The 11,679-nt window shown below is 41.5% G+C and overlaps 1 non-coding gene across 1 annotated transcript; it reads right to left on the reverse strand.

The window, feature by feature from the left end:
- Window positions 1-1,888: 1,888 nt before the first annotated feature.
- On the reverse strand, window positions 1,889-2,051 carry LOC128575722 (U1 spliceosomal RNA). The gene has a single exon (XR_008377132.1). It is a non-coding gene; the product is annotated as a U1 spliceosomal RNA (small nuclear RNA).
- Between the last annotated feature and the right edge of the window lie 9,628 nt (window positions 2,052-11,679).

The following is an 11,679-nucleotide window of genomic DNA, read 5'->3' on the forward strand; positions in this document are numbered from 1 at the left end:
ACTAAGTGCAAAACACATTTGTTAATTAACGGCATGGATTTTAAAAAGCATGGATCAAATATAACTAATAAAAATGAAAATAGAAGGTTTTATACTGTGTGTAGAGTATTACTATCAGAATGCAATCAAGACAAACAGTTATCCCTGGACGGACACTATTAGAAGCATGGCTTAATTATGGTTTATTTTTTCTTTCCTCTTGTGATAATTATTCACTCATTGGTACTAAGGCATCCTGACAGCTCCCTGACAGCGAGCCTGCTTTTGTTCCTCACACACTGTGCTTTCATTTTGTTTTAGTCTTAAGATAAATGATTCAATTATTTTCAAGTCCTAAACTTGTTTTAATGGTGTCAATGTCTGTTTAAATTTATGATTCTCTTGTTTTAATAAAATTGGACCAATTTCATTTTGATATTTGGGAAATATATTGAGTGCTATTGAAAATGTTAAGGAATTCCTGGTCCTTCCACTACACATAAATTTAAGTTTGAAAGTGAAACCAGAATAGCTTTGGGACTTGGAGTCACAAGATTTGGGTGTGAAAAGCAGCCCTGCCACACTCACTAGCTGTATGTGAACTTGGACAAATTAATTAATCCCTCCAGATCATGCTGTTTCTTTCTTTTTGTTTTTGTTTTTCTTTTTTTAGTTTTTAAGTAAGAGTTGGTGGTGAGCTCTCCTCAACCTAACTCACTGGGTTATGATGAGGTTCAAATTAAATAATGGCTTTGAATGCCACCAAGTTCCTGTCAAATATCAGTACTCACTCATTTTAAAAACATTTGTCAAACACTTGTGCTATGCTCACACTACAGACGTGCAACTGTTTGAATAGAAGATTATGAAGATGATGATGTTTCATGGGTTTAAAAATGTACATACTATTTCTCATACTTATGTAACAACGTGAGAATCATAATGGAGTTATGATACTTCCTTCCATGAAACCTTTTAAAATTATATTTTACTCATTTTGGAAGCAATGATTTTATTCTAACATTGTCATAAATATTATGAATGTTAATTATTAAATAATGTAGTTGAATCTCTGAACTTATAAACAGGATACAATTTATGATTCGACTAAACTTAGTCGGAAAAGTCAGAAACTGAATTTTTTTCTTTTAAACTGGTTAATTCCAATAGGCTTTATGTTTAGTTGCCAGGGGTGTCTCTGATTGACTCTTCTTATTTTGGGCTAAGAGTGGGCCAAGGCAGAATTTCCATATAAATTGTCATGGGGAAAGACTCTTGAGAACAACTGTGTCTATTTTTTTGAGAGTTTATTTCAGAGTCAGAAGCAGAAACAGTAGGAAGAACTCCAAGAGTGAGAAAGGTGGGGCTGTAATTACAAAGGCAGCAAGGAATTGTAATTACTACGGGGAGGTGAGAGGCAGCACCCCAGCAGACCAGTTTCAATTGTGAGACAGATTCGAACTGAGCATACACCAATGTGCTAGTGACAGAGAGCACAGTTGTTAATATGGACCCGAGACTCCTCTCACGGAGTGTGCAGAGGTCAAGAAGAGATTAGAGGAATTAGGAAGAGTCTTCTAAGGAGAGAAAATAGTGCCTGGGAAGGCTCCAGAAGTCACTCCTGGAGCATGAAGGACATGAATTGATGTGTTCCCGTGTATCTTTGTATCTCTCATAACCTCTGGGATGGGGTCATCTACAGATATCTTTGAATCCATGATAAATAATGAGCCCCATTGAGCATGGCGGCACTGGATCAGCTCACCCTCCTAGAGCTTCTCTGGTTCTCAGTGCCAGAACATTAATGTCTTAATTGGGAAAGTGTGAATCATGACATTTACTATACAGAATAATAAGGACATTTAATGAGGTGTTGTATGGGAAGGAAATATTTTTTTCTTTTTTATGTCAGGGGAAAGCACGAATACAGTCCCCCACTACCACAAATTATGCAGTCGAGTTTCCCACATTTGGGGAAATCGCAGAGGTCAGCACATCCGGAGTGCAATGGATAAGCCTCGCCCTGGGAAAACCACCTTCGTGACATGGTATCTCCCCTGCCAGGTAAGTATGGGAAGGAAATTTTTAAACCATCAAATGTTCATTGTTCATCTTTGAAATGACTGGAGAAATGGAAACAGTGTGGAAAAGAACAACATCAAGGAAGATTCTAGAGCAGCAGTTCTCAACCTGTGGGTCGCGACCCCTTTGGGGGTCTCCTACATATCAAATATTTATATTACAATTCATAACAGTAGGAAAATTACAGCTATGAAGTAGCAACAAAAATAATTTTTGTGGGGGTCACCACAACATGAGGAACTGTATTAAAATGTTACAGCATTAGGAAGGTTGAGAACCACTGTTCTAGATTGAAAGGTCAGAATCATGAATATTTTCTTAATTTCAATTCTTAAATGTATCAAAGAATGGAATGTTTCTGAAGCTGAAATATCCATATCTGTGTCAATGTCAGAGTCTCAAAAACTAAGATTGGCAGAGAACAAGAAGGAGCCCAGACTGCCCACTTGTGCAAAGAATCCCTTGTGATAAAAGGTCGCAGGCCTATGGACCCGAGTTTCAGGAAACAGAGTAGAGGGTAAGTAATTTGGCTAAAGAACATCTTTGTGATGCCAATCAGCAAGTTTGGATATTTCCCCACCAGAATCTAACTCTTGTTTTAATTGTATGCTTATATACATACAGGAAAATACACATGTTAAAAGGAGATAGGATCCTTTGAGTTATGAGAAAACGTATGCAAAAACACATTATAACCTGTAAATATTTGTGACATTGTAATAAACTGATAGCATCAGTAAAATTTTTATAATTATAGTGACCCATGCCATTTCAACCTTACGGACAGAGCGTCTTGAAATGATTCTCTGGGAATTATCACTACATGTTCTTGAGTGGAATTCAAATCTTGAATTGCTTAAATGAATTCCTCTCTTGCCTGAATGGGGTTGTAGGGTGGCTCCAGGATATTAGGTGATGGGATTGGGGCCTTTACCGTTTGAGTGGCACTAACCAAATGAATAAGGCCAAATAGGCTTTATCTAGGATGATAAAAACAAACAGCTTGGCACTTTTTGTTAAGCAGCCATTGAGATATCTTTGGCGTGATGCCACAAATTTGATTCTGGAGAAGAAAAATTAATTATTTGGAGAGGAAATGCATTCGAGTGTTGCTTTTACTTAACTACTGGAACCAGTCAGACGAATATGATGCTTACCACATAAAAAGAGCTTGAGTAATAAGCTTTCAGGATGTCCTCTGATAGACTGGACACCACTCTCCACAGGGCATTTCCTTATTAAAGATCCTGTAGTATTATCAGTTAATTTTCTGGTTGTATTACACCAAATATAGTGAACAAGTTTCCACTCCCCTAGTATTAATTGATCCCTAGTGGCTTCTGGGGGCACTGTGTTGAAAAAAACACTGCGGTTATAAAATCAACTCTCATACAAAGGCCGTAGCTACATGTGTTTCGGGGTGAGCTGAGGGGTTCACAAGACCTGTATAGAGAGACGGTCATGGCTCTGCATCAGAGAAGAGGCTGGTTGAGCACAGGCTCAAGGTTACATGCTTACTCGTGTATTCATTTATTCACCATTCACCTTGTCAAAAAAGACATGGAAGAAAATTATGTAATAAAACAAGATAAAGATATTAGGGAAGAAGGAATGTAAAGTTGTCAGGAGGCTATAAAGACCCAGCTCTGGTTCAGGCTTTACTTGGGTACCACCAGCAAGTGGTTTCTGGAGACTGAGAGCGCCTTGACTCAGCCAGGGCAAAACCACAAAGCAAGCAAGCTCACGGCACAGTCTTAACTTCTTTTTAAGCAGAAGTAAATTCCTCACCAGGCTCTCCCTGGCAAGTGAGAGAGGGCCCTTTACAGGCTTTTCCCCTCGTATTTATTCCCTAATCCCTAGCTTTGCTCCACCTACTTCTAATGTTCCTGCATTGCTTAACTCGTGATCACGCACTAGCTACATTATATAACTTCTTTCCCATAACAATTATATGTGGCAGTGGTGGCAAATGGAAATGATATTACAATGAAGGACTTTACATCTAAAGGTCAACTTTAGGGAGCCCCACTTGGGACTGCACATGCTCATTGTTGTCATAAACCACAGGTGCACTTGTGGTTTGACACCCAGCCTGTGAGGTCTAGCCTGCAACCTCCCCACCCAGAGGTCCTGTTGTCTTTTTAGCTGTTCAAAAGCATCTTGTGTTAGGTAGTTTCCTCTCTACCAGGAACTGGCTGTTTGTTCTTTATTTTCATTATTCTTGTTTCCTTTTTATTTTCTTTTTCCTTCTCTCACCCTGTTCCCCGTCTGTCCCTAACAAAAGTCAAACAGTAAGACAGGACCACTAGGAAGTACAAACCATAAAATCGTGCCTACATAGCAAATGGGATTTCAAATTTGACTCTAAATTTCCTAATAGTCATATTAAAATTGAAGGCATAATTGTTTACAAGATTCAGACTGTCTCTAAAATATAAGTTAAATATAAGACAGACATTTTGGATAAAAGAATAGAAGTGCAATTAGAAGATAAGCATTTAAATCTGCTTATCTGCCATTCGGTAGTCATATGACTTTCTGCAAGTGCCTTAAACTTGACTACCTTGAAAGCCTGGATAATAACGCTATTTCATGAATTGTTCTGAAATTAAATTTTGAACTGAGTTTTCTCTTTATTATCTCTTTGGTCAACTACATTCATTCTCCTGCCTCCTGTGCCCTGCTCCCTGTCCTGGGAGGCTAACCCTAAAACCTGCACCAGCCAGGCTCCCATTTCTCTGTCTCTCTGTTGAGTTCAGCCAATAAGAGGCCGGGCCCGATGACAGGAGTCTAACTGTAGACGCTCCCTTTATGGCTACAGCTCCTGGTGGGCAGTTGATTTCCGTGGCACCAGTCAGGAGAACACATTCTTTTTCTTGCCAGGACCCTGACTGGTACAGTAAATGTGTACAAGAAAGCGGAAGGGAAAGCAAATGGACTTCTATTTTTGAGCCCCTACTACAGCCAAGCACAGAGGCAGGAAACTATATAGTAGATATTCAATAAAAAGAGTATTTTAATAAAAAGGTAAAGCAGAACAGATTTCATAGGAATCGGACACACAAGATTTAGATCCCTTTCATCTGATGACCTCATTTTCCCGATTTGGAATGTGATCAGAAGAGAGATGATCAGGATGAATCAGCTCAGGCAGCCTGAATAACGGCGACAAAAATGCTAGCATTTATAAAAGATATAAAATATTGTTCTGCGCTTAAGTAAAATTTAAAGGGAAATAGAATTTAAAGGGAAATCACAAACAGCAAAGAGCAAGTTTGTGATTTTTCTTTGTGTCATTCTATGGATCTGGATGTAGGGTTGAGGTGAGCAGGCAGAATCATCATTGACACAAGGATCATTTTACTTACTTGCCTATTTTTGCATGATTTACAATTTTCAAATGATGTTCTGTCAGAAAGGAAGTCTTTTGCCTCCTTTCTCTCTCTCTCTCTCTCTCATACACACACACACACACACACACACACCATTTAAGAACAACTTAAACAATAGAGAAAGTAACCAGTGGCCACAAAGTATCTGACAGGTCAGGGGTACCCAGCAAATTCTAGTTTGGGCCCTGGAAGTAACCTGTCAGATAATTTGACATGCGTCTTTAATTTTAAAGTATCCTAATTATTATTGCTGTCAGGAGAGGCTTTTTTTACTCAGACTCTCTTTATCCATAGGTTTTTTTTTTTTTTTTCTCTTTTGACACAAGCTTTTTACAAGAGAACAGAGACATGTTGGCTCCTCTGGGTTCAAGCTGTCCACATAACCAAACAAAATAACCACAGCATGGGAGAAAACTCAACAAAGTAAAAGATTTATGCAAGTAAAATGTTTTGCTTCTCTTTTTGCCATTTTCATCCTGCTTGGATTTTCACAGCGAGTAAGTTGTTCTGTTACTATAGACTTAGTAAGTGTAATAAATGAAATAAAGGTCGAGTCACTTAAAGTTTTTGGCACAATCAGCTTCATTATCTTTGATATACACTTCAGGGTTCTGTATTTCAGACAGAAGAATTCTTTAAACTGTTCATGTGTCCCAGATGTGACCTAGTTTCTTTCTGGGAAATGAATGCTGAGTGTTGCACAGACAAGTCAAACAAATGTGGCTATTTTAGGAGCCAGTAAACTAGTATACTTGCTGGAACCAAATATGTAAATCCAACTGGCCGGTGAAACCTTTACTGAGTACATACTACGGGCTGAGCCCTACTCCAGGTTCCACAAATGCAAACTCAAAAGGCAAGTCCCAACATCGAAGGGCTCGTAAACTAATAAAAGATAACAAGCATATTACAATGCAAAAGAAAACAAATGCAAAACACAAAACCAAAACATAACGTGCAACAGCAGAAGCCTAAAAAAAAGTAGGGAAGTAGTACCTAAAATGTAGCTGTTTGTTTTGGCTTAGAAGGGTTCAGAAAAGGCGTCACACAGGCAGTGGAATCATAGGAAATTCTAAAGTTTACATTCCAGTTTTGAAATTCTCTTCTACTAAGTCATGGCCTGTTTATGGACAAATGTCTACTCAAACCAATGACAGACAGATGCAGACTCACATAATAATGGGCACAAAATAAGAATAACTCAATGCTTCCGTGCCTCTCCGGCATTTTTTAACTGAAGGAAACTGCATGTAATGTAAATCATTTTGAAGTGTGCAATGTGGTGGCATTTCATACATTCACAAGGTTTTGCAACCATCACCACCATCTAGTTACAGAATAATTTGACCTTCCCCCAAAGGAACCCTGTGTGCATGATGCCGTCACTGGCCTTTCCCCTACCCCCGCCCCTACCCCTGGCAACCCCTAATCTAACTCCTAGCTCTGTTCCTATTCTGGGCATGTCATATAAACACAACCATACCATATTACAGTCTTTTGTGTCTAGCTTCTTTCAGTTACCATATTTTGGAGATTCATCCATATCGTAGCATGAATCCGTACTTCTGTCCTTTCTATAGCTGAACATCGTATGCCTATGCCACCTTTTGTCATCTGTATGTTGGTGGACGCTGGGTTGTTTCCACATTTTAGCTATTGAGAATAGAACTGCTATGAACACTCATGTATAATTTTTGTCTAAATGCTTGCCGTCAATTCTTTTGAATATTTACCTGAGAATAGAATACTGGGTCTTATGACAAATCTACTTATAATTTTTTGAGCAGCCATCAAACTGTTTTTTTTTTTTTTGTTTGTTTGTTTGTTTTTGGTTTGTTTGTTTGTTTGAAGTTTTTGGCCGGAGCTGGGTTTGAACCCACCACCTCTGGTATATGTGGCCGGTGCCCTACTCCTTTGAGCCATAGGTGCTGTCCCATCAAACGTTTTGTTTTTTTTTCTTTTTCCACTGTGGTCACTCCATTTTACATCCCCACCAGGAATGCACAAAGGTTTCGATCTCTCCACACCTAATCAAGGCTTATTATTTTCCATTCATTTTGTTTTGTACTAGTTGTTGTTGTTTGTTTTGCTTTGCTTGCTTTACAGATATTTTAGTGGGTGTGAAAGCATTTTACTGTTTTTCATTAATACTTCCCCAATGATTGATGATGCTGACATCTTTGTATGTATATATTAGCCATTAAACTTCTTTAGAGTAATGTTGATTCAGATGCTTTGCCCGTTTTTTAATTCGGTTGTTTACCTTTTGTTATAGAATATTAAGAGCGTTGTCTATATTATGGGTATAAGTCTCATCAGATACATGATATATAAATATTTTCTCCCATTCTCTAAACTGTCTTTATTCTCTTGATAATGCCCTTTGATGAACAAAATCTTCAATTTTGGAGATGTCATAAGATGCCTAACTAGAACTGTCTGTTCCCAGCATTTACCTTCTTCGAAATATCAAGTGGATAAGCATACCTCAAACAGTGCCTAGGGAGAGAACACTGGAATTCTGTGGGGAAGGGACAAAGACTCCAGGAAGCATGGAAACTTGAGCCTGCAGCTTAGAAGCTCCGTGGGATCAGCACAGAGCCAAGAGGGACTCCCCACTTCAGAAAACAGATAGGTGGGAGGTCATTACAACTGTACTTTACCACCACAGATGCCTGCATCCTAGCTACAGAGAGCTCCCTGCAGTCTTCACAGGCCCTAAGTCCAGTGTATGCAGTTGGTTAGAGTCCATGCAATTGCATTACTCCAGAAAGAGAACTCACACTGGGTGCCCCCTAACTCTCTGTGGCCCAGGCTGCTGCAGCAGAGCACCGTTTTGAGGATGGACCCAACACAAGTTGTAACTTGTTCAAGGGTTCAATAGTTTCTGCATTGCCATATCCCTGAGGTCTCAATATCATCCCAGCATTCCCAGACAGAAGGCTACAAGGCCATGACCTCAGCTGTGCAGATGTGAACCTAACACCCGAGCTTATATTACCTAGCACCCAGGGGAAAAGGTGATTCAACACAGAGGGAAGGCATCTCCACAACAGAGGGAGCCAGTGCATATGCTTCCCTGAGCCTGAGACCCAAACCATGGAGCCTGCCTCCACTAGCAGCCCCACATACTCCAGAGGCAGAGATGCCCTGCACCCTACCTCCCCTGCGGGCCTAAGGACCCACCCACTTGGGGCCTGCTTCTACTGGTGACCCCATCCTTTTCAAATCTGAGATGCTAAATATCCAAATGTCCCCCCAGGGACCAGCTTGCCAGGAGTCCATCACTGTCAGTGTCCTCACATACAACAGTGGCTGAGCCACAACACACTTCACCCAGGGGCCGGAGGGCTGACCTACTTGGGGCACAACATTGATAGCAATTTTGCCATCTCCACTTGGGGGAGCCACTGAACATACATGCTCTCCATCAGACCAGAGGACTGGCCTATCCAGAGTCCACCACTACTAATAACCTTACCCACTCAAGCAGCAGCACCACCAAAGCCCATGTGCCTTCCAGGGGACCAAAGACTTGCCCAACCAAGGCCTGCCACCCTTCCCAAAGTTGTGCCATATCCTCCACAAACCCCTTCAAGCCTAGATTACTGAGGCATTTGCAGACACCACTAATGTTGAATATAGTTGAAGAGATTATACCTCTGTGCCCACCCAGAGCCAAAGTGAAAACAGCCTATCCAAATGACAGTGTAGGACAGATCTGCAGAAAAAAGCCTTTTCTATGAAATCTACTTCATAAAATTAGAAATGATTGTTCTACTAAATACACAGATATCAACATAGAGATGCAAGATATAAGAAAATGCAAGGAAACATACCTCCAAAGGGATAAACTAATTTCCCAGTAATGGGCCCCAAAGAAAAGATCTACTAAATGCCAAAAAAAAAAAAAAAGATTCAAAATAATGATCTTAAGGAAACTCAGTGATAAACGAGAATACAGGGGGGCAGAGACAAGATGGCTGACTGAAGCCAGCTTTCCACAGAGGCTCCCGTCCAGAAGGAGAGTTAAAGGACAGAAATTTAGCAAGTAACCTGGTGGATTAGAGCTGCACCAAGAGAGAAGGTTGAAGAACGCACATCAACCCTGCTGAGGTGAGCTGTGACCCCAAGGATACAAACAAAAGGTACAAAATCCATCACCAAGCAGATGGGAGTCCCCTCCCCCATGAGAATGGCTCAGAGTGCCCCACAAACAAACGAGCAGAGTTCAAGGGTCCTCTCATTACACTCCATGGGAGAGACCCTCTAAAAACTGAACCTACCTCCCCTACTAGAGTGCCATGGCGTTCTCCTGCCAGGCATAAAACTGTATAAAACTGTATATATTCTATACCTGCAATTCTGAGCTCCAGCACTCCCCTCCACTCTCACTCTGAGGTCTGGAGGCCTGTCCCCCAGGAATACAGATTCTGGGGTGATTTCTTGAGGAGTGTGGACAGGGCCTGGACTGCAGCAGGTCAGTGCTGATTCTGTGGCACAGGAGTGAGGAGAGGATAGTTGGCAGAGAGGGAACCACGCCGGAGCGGCAGTGCCCTGAGGCACAGAGCAGCAGCTGTTTTTGGTAACAATAGGGCTCATCCCGAGATATTCTGAAATCACACCTCCTGTCTCTCTGGGCAACCAGAGGAGGCCGGGCATCTTCTCAGATGGCAACCACCGTGGAACAGATCTAGGACAGAAACGCAGGCCCCATGAGTAAAGGGTTTGCCTGAGGTGATACCGGCCTGGGTGGAGTGCAGGGACTAGAAAATGCATGTGCAGAGCTGGGAGATTCCCAGGGTGGGGCTGACCTAGAGGACCACTTTACTGAGCCTAAGATGCACCCTGCCCTCAGGGGATCGTCAGCCTATAGACAAAGGAAGGCAGGAGTCTAGAACTGACAGCTAAACAAATACAAACCTGCAAGAGGCCCTGAGGCACAGGTTCTGGGAACTCAAAACAGCTTCTCTTCTGAAGGGGAATTTAGCAGGGTCAGAAACAAATTCTCACAAAGTAGTTCTGTTATGTCAGTAACATCAATCAGGGGCAGGGCTGGACATGAGTGAACACCCCCCAGCCTCAATCAAGTGCTCAAGGTTGTCAGGCCTCATCTCTCCTTGATGGATAGAGGCAGAGAGCAGTGGCCTGGCTGACCAGACATAGATTTCCTTGTGATTCAGACAAATGCAACCCCCTGGAGTATCTGCTCATTGGAGGCAACTGGGTCACAGCCCTGCGGGGTAAACAGTGACTGGGTATGACAGATGTGCAAGGTGGAGAAGGAGGCATCAAACTTCCCAGACTAATCTATTTGCTGGGTGGGTCCTCCTGACTTCACAGAGCACTGGAACAAGTCATATTTGAGTTATCAGCAGACCCCTGCAATCTAGTTGACAAAGACCCTTTAAACTCTCCCACCTGAGACAGGTGCTGACTGAGACAATTGATTTGGACCTTTTGAACTGAGCCAATCGCCTGAGGACTATCCAAGTAGTGCCCTGGGTGTGTGGTTGTAGGAAGGTTTGATTTTCCTTTTCCAATTGTTACCTGTGGGGGGCGGGGTGACTTAATTGCTGGTATTTCTCCACAGCTGAGACTTCAACCCAGAGTAACTGTTTCACTAGGGTTGGACAGAGACCAGCTAACAACAAAACAGAGCCACTTAGCCCCTCCACACCAAACAGGTACCGGTTTCTCAGGCCATAGCACTTTATGGGTACTCGACAAAGCTCCAGGGGAAAAGTTAAATAGTGTAAAATAATCATGGGGTGGAATCAGCAGAAAAACTCTGGTAACATGAATAGCCAGAATAGATCAATCCTCCCCAAGGACAGATATGGCAGATGTAACTGAAGATCCCATTCATAAACAGCTGGCTGAGATGTCAGAAATCAAATTCAGAATTTGGATTGCAAACAAGATTAATAGAATGGAGGAAAATTTGGAATTAGAAATTTGAGGAGAAATTCAAAAGTTGTCTCAAGAATTTAACTAATTTAAAGACAAAACCACCAAAGATTTTGACACACTGATGCAAGAATTTGCAGCCCTCAAAGATCTAAAAAATACAGTAGAATCCCTCAATAACAGAGTGGAGTAAGCAGAAGAAAGGATTACTGACATCAAAGACAAAGCCTTTGAACGCTCCCAAACTCTCAAAGAGGAAGAGAAATGGAGAGCAAAAATGAATCCTTCTCTCAGAGAGCTCTGAGATAATATGAAG

Source organism: Nycticebus coucang, chromosome 22 (genome assembly GCF_027406575.1).
Source record: "Nycticebus coucang isolate mNycCou1 chromosome 22, mNycCou1.pri, whole genome shotgun sequence".
Lineage (NCBI taxonomy): Eukaryota > Metazoa > Chordata > Mammalia > Primates > Lorisidae > Nycticebus > Nycticebus coucang.